We start from the raw sequence: 5,764 nt of genomic DNA, 5'->3' as shown, positions 1-5,764 counted from the left end.
GTGCTAGTTTTCACATCTGATCAGTACAATAACTGAAGTGATTAGTACACCATGTATATATAACTGAAGTGATTAGTATATTAGTATATATAATTGATTTACCCAAAAAAACCAAAAAGCAAAGCCCACCACCTTTCATAATTAACTACAGAAAGTCAATACTAAAATACATTTCTTGGTTGCTATAACGACACTGTCATCCAAGCTAATGCAGAAAGTTGTTTTTATTTTAATTGCAGACTTTAATTTTATAGTTTGCTTCTTTTTCAAGCAGCTATTGAAAGAAAATCTAGGAAATTCAGAATAAAATCTTAAAAAATCTAATTAATTTTCTGTCCTAACAGGGGGGCAGCAAACGTTTCCTAAACAGAAAGCATACAGTCTCAAGTAGAAATGACATCCATCCAAAGGTAGAATAAAGAACAGGATAACAATAAAACAGATGAAGTGAAGTAACTTTTACATGTTTTCATCACGGCCCACCTTGAGCGATCATTCTAAATTGTAGCACTCTTATCTGCGTTCTTTGGACGCAGGTAATTGTGGGGAAGTATGCAATTTTCATTCTTTTTTTCTATTTTAATGGCCAAATGGTCAAGGTCTGTTTTGAAATCTGCGAACGCCTCACAGGGTGCACCGCCAACGAACAGTTCCTCTGGGTAATACCCAAGTTGGTACTGTGGAAAGAGAACCAACCACACTGATACGATGCCACCCCTTATACAATAAACGCAGCTTCAGTTAAAAAGACAAAATCATGCGAAACAGCTGGACACTCAAAGCTGGCAAAATTTATTGACTTATTGTAGCTCATACGGTGTTGATTACAAACACCAGTGTGAACATGATGAAGGTGTTTGAGGAGCATGAGGACTGACCTGGCTGTTCTTGCCATACTAAAGACATCTCAGTACTATTAAGAAACACTCATTTCTCATTGAGTGCCAGGTGTTTACCAAGGACCTCTTCTCTGACGTCTCCTTTTAAAAAGCTCGTAGCTCTGTCTCAAATCATTGCTGATAGATTTAGATCATTATAAACTACCACTCCACTAACAGTCTGCATCTTTGACATAAAGTCCAGCCATCTTAAACTGACAAGGCCTTCCAACTGGCTTCAAAAAATGTTACTGTTAGAAACTCTGATCAATTCTTCCCAAACCCTCAGCGCTTGAATCCTTGTTATGATATTCCATGGAACAGATACTTTTGAATCCTACTAATAGACTCAAATAAGTAATATGAAAAAGTTAAAACAAGTGAGAAAGGATTCTTATTTTGCTCACATGAGCTTGCAGTATTTGTTACTGTTTCATTCCTCAAGCATCTTTTTAGCTGAACTCTACAGCGTCTTACCTTTCATTAGGTGACTGAGGCATTCTGAATGGCACTATATACATGCACAGCTTACTAAAACCTTATCTTTATCCCTGTGTCCATTTTGTTACTTAATTCAGTGTTCTTTGCTCTGCTAGTCTTGCTCTGTGCTGTTTAGGCTTACGTGATCATTGGATTTGTTGCTCAGTAGGAGCAGAACAAGCAGAATATTAATTGTGCTGACGACAGGCAAGGCGTCAAGAACCGTCTGCTCTGTGGATCCTCCCTTCCTGCTCGGGGGGGAGCTGTGGTGTGAAACACCACAGATCAGGGTCAGCTTTGTAATGTGGTTCAGTATTACGATGGTTTAGACAAAACCTCATTTCAGAACCTGGCCGTTGTTCACTGCTGCATGCTGGGCAGATACTGTGAAGATCACCATGGTGACAAACTTGATAAGTTCATCCACTTTGTTCAAAGACTGCGGAATTCCTAATTTAAAGGGAAGGGATAACATATTAAAAATCGTGAAGATATCCTAATGACAGATGTTAGACTGAATTGACAATGCATTGGAAAATGACTTGTATCTGTCCTAGCAGGTACATAATAAAGCATACTAGTGTTCATGTTTCCCTGGAAGCCACTTTGAAATATATCCTTGATCCAGTTCTGCAGTTCAGAGTCTTTCTGAACATTATCATCATTGAGGTAGTAGTGCACTACCTTTTGGACAAATCTAATGGGTGTGAAGCAAGGTGATCAAACATTTAGATAAGCCTGAAGCAAAGAATTCAATAATTATACATTCACACATCACATTCATTCAGCGGAGTTCTAAAGTTGGTTCAGTTATTTTTCTTTGAGTTTCCTAACTTCAATGATGTCATAGCAATAACTGACAATGCAGACAGATATGTAGTGATATAAAAGATGTAGAGATATTAACATTGTAGTAAAGTACACAAGATGTCGAGAGAAACAGGACGTTTCAAACAGACATCCTTCAAGAAACACACACACACACACTCACTCACTCACACACACACACACTCACACTCACACACACACACACACACACACACACACACACACTCACACACTCACTTCCTTTTCCTGTTAACACTGAAATGCAGTAAAGACAACTTGAAAACACACCACTTATAAGTTTATCTGGAACCTCAGGTATCCGTCACTGGGTCTTTGTTCTGGATTTGACGGCCCAGTAACAAGATTGTTGTCATGTATTTAGAATTACATAGAAATACATACATTTGTTTAAATGCATTTAATGGCAATAATTAAGTCTTAGATTTACAATATTATTATTAATCATATTGATCATGATTATGATAAATTGGACTTTACCAGTTACTAACTGCCATCCACTTACTACTGAGGTAACAAACAACCCAGGAGTTGGGAATACTTGAGTCTGCAACCAGGACTGGTTCTGGGCTCATCTGGGTCAGGGGCTCATTATTGTTGGTTTGCTTTCACACAGAAGAATTCCAACCAAACCTGGAATCGATTGTGCAATTCCATATGCCACTTTTCTGGGTGCAGGTTTGCAAAATGTTAGTCACTAGGTTCATTTTTTCCTGATTGTTATCATTTTTCCTTGGATAAGAACACTTAATGGGCTTTGAACAGCTTTTTGGTTACATGGCATTTCACCATGCGGGAGCACGAGCTATTCTTATGAGTTTTTTTGCCATGCAGGCCTCCATAATACACGTTTGTGTGACGCTACGAGGCTTAAGCAGGATGCGGGGACGAGGCACGTTGAAACAAACATTTTTAATAAAAACATAACACCTACAATTAGCAAACATGCTATATTACATCAAACACGGACAAACATATGACGACACACCACACACTCAACGATTACACACGACGAGGATTAGGTGGATGACACCAGAGGGCGTGGCACTTCAGACTAACGAACACACGCACAGAGACGTTTGAGGAGGAGGGAGGGGCCGTATCATGACAGAACCCCCCTCAAGGGCGCCACTCTCAGCGCACCGGCCTAACGGGCTGCGGACCCGACACCAACGCCAACCGGTGAGGCCAGAGGACCGGGCAGTCCGCCATGGGCCAGCGCAAGCAGGAGCGCGGGGGGTAATACCAGGACTAGGACCAAGACAGATACAGGAACGCACACACACTAACAGGCACTGACACAGACACAGAGGGGAACAAAGTGTTGGTACATTTACAGTAACAGGAACTGGCACACAAACAACACACTTACATTTACACCATTTAGCAGACGCTCTTATCCAGAACACATCCTAGTACAGTACAGTAGGTTAGAATCAAACATACCAGTGAACTAGAATGCTGTAGAATACAGAGATGAATGCTGATACCTAGAAGTACAAAAGCACACATTCAATAGTCTGGCTTGGGTAGCAGCGACTGCCCCGATTTTGGCACATGCGTGCCGGTGCAGGTGCTGCCGTCGCTGCTATTTTGCCTCCACGAGGCTCAGGCGTAGGTGCATGCGCTTTGGGACCTCTCGCCTTAGGGAGAGGAGTGTCCTCCTCTGACTTTGATGCACTTCTCTGCCAGTCACCCGGGGCAGCTTCCTCGCTCCAAGGCAGCGTGCCCTGGGCGGAGCCTTAGGTGGAGCCTTGGGTGCTGGGGGCTCGTCGTCCTCTGAGCCCGTAACGTCGCTCTGCGAGGAAGGATCCCCATGAGGGACCTCCTCCACCTCCATCGAAGGGTCCTCCTCAGGATCGGACTCCCTGTCTGACCGCAGACTAACCTCGCCAATAGCTCCATAACCAGCGTAGCCCTCTGAATAGTCCATGCAGGGGTCGTAGGATCCAGCGGAGTCCATCTCAGATTGCTGGTTATCGTAGTCCAGCTGGTCTTCGTAGGACTCAGACGCGTCCGACCCCGGAGCATCTACAAGGCCCCCCCAAAATCATCCGGCGGGTTCCTCATCGTCGAGGATCCCTGGAAGGTCAGGGTGAGTGACGGACTCTCTGCAGGATAATTGAAGTCCACGGAGTCCAACACAGAAGACTGGAAATCATTATACCAGTCCTCTACCTCCACAGCTGGCCCACGCTCACCTCTGGTGGGCGTCAGGAGGTGCCCGAGGTCACGGGGGGCTTCCCTGTACGGCTGTGGGAGGCGTCTACCTCCCTTCCTTGTCTTCCGTTTTCCTCTCCCAGACATCCTTGATCAGTCCGTGTTTCTGTGAAGCTACGAGGCTTAAGCAGGAACAAACGCTTTAATAACACAAAACGCCTACACTTAGCACACGTGCTATATTACATCAAACAGCAACAAAACCACGATGACACATGAGACATATATATACACACTCGACGATTACACACAACAAGGAGCGGGTGGACGACACGAGAGGGCGTGGCACTACAGACTAACGAACACACGCACGTTTGAGGAGGAGGGAGGGGCCGTATCGTGACAGTTTGTCCTGATGCTCTCAGTAAACACACTCACTCCACAAAGATGATCTTATTACAGTGACCTTCCTCCGCTCCTATGAAAGTGCGGTTTCATTAGACATTTACTGATGTATACTAGTGATATTATATGACTAGCCTGCATAAAATAGGCAAACACTGAAATGCAATCCTTTCACTGTCATGGGGAAATGAATTTTAATGGCTTGGTGTGTTTCAGATGTGACCTTTGTTTTGCTGATTATCTGCTTTTCCATCTCCACTAACTGATGTTCTCATTCTCATGTTTGGTTATGTGTTTAGTTGCTTTGGGCTTGTAGATGGGCTTCTGCATTTTACAGGCGTGGTAACTTTAGTTTCTAAGCACTGGACTGTGTGTTACACAAATCATGTCTGTTAAGAGTTCCCCACAGTGCAGTTCCCTTTTCTGTAAATAACCCATATCCTTTAAGTAGGGTTAGAGTTAGAGTTAGAGTTAGAGTTAGAGTTAGGGTTAGGGTTAGAGTTAGGGTTAGGGTTAGGGTTAGGGTTAGGGTTAGAGTTAGGGTTAGGGTTAGAGTTAGAGTTAGGGTTAGGGTTAGGGTTAGGGTTAGGGTTAGAGTTAGGGTTAGGGTTAGGGTTAGAGTTAGAGTTAGGGTTAGGGTTAGGGTTAGAGTTAGGGTTAGGGTTAGAGTTAGAGTTAGAGTTAGGGTTAGAGTTAGGGTTAGGGTTAGAGTTAGAGTTAGGGTTAGGGTTAGGGTTAGGGTTAGAGTTAGAGTTAGAGTTAGGGTTAGGGTTAGGGTTAGGGTTAGGGTTAGGGTTAGAGTTAGAGTTAGGGTTAGGGTTAGAGTTAGAGTTAGAGTTAGGGTTAGAGTTAGGGTTAGGGTTAGAGTTAGAGTTAGGGTTAGGGTTAGGGTTAGGGTTAGAGTTAGGGTTAGGGTTAGAGTTAGAGTTAGGGTTAGGGTTAGAGTTAGAGTTAGAGTTAGGGTTAGGGTTAGGGTTAGGGTTAGGGTTAGGGTT

Source organism: Electrophorus electricus, chromosome 6, assembly GCF_013358815.1.
Source record: "Electrophorus electricus isolate fEleEle1 chromosome 6, fEleEle1.pri, whole genome shotgun sequence".
Taxonomy (NCBI): Eukaryota; Metazoa; Chordata; class Actinopteri; order Gymnotiformes; family Gymnotidae; genus Electrophorus; species Electrophorus electricus.
This window is presented reverse-complemented; position numbering follows the sequence as displayed.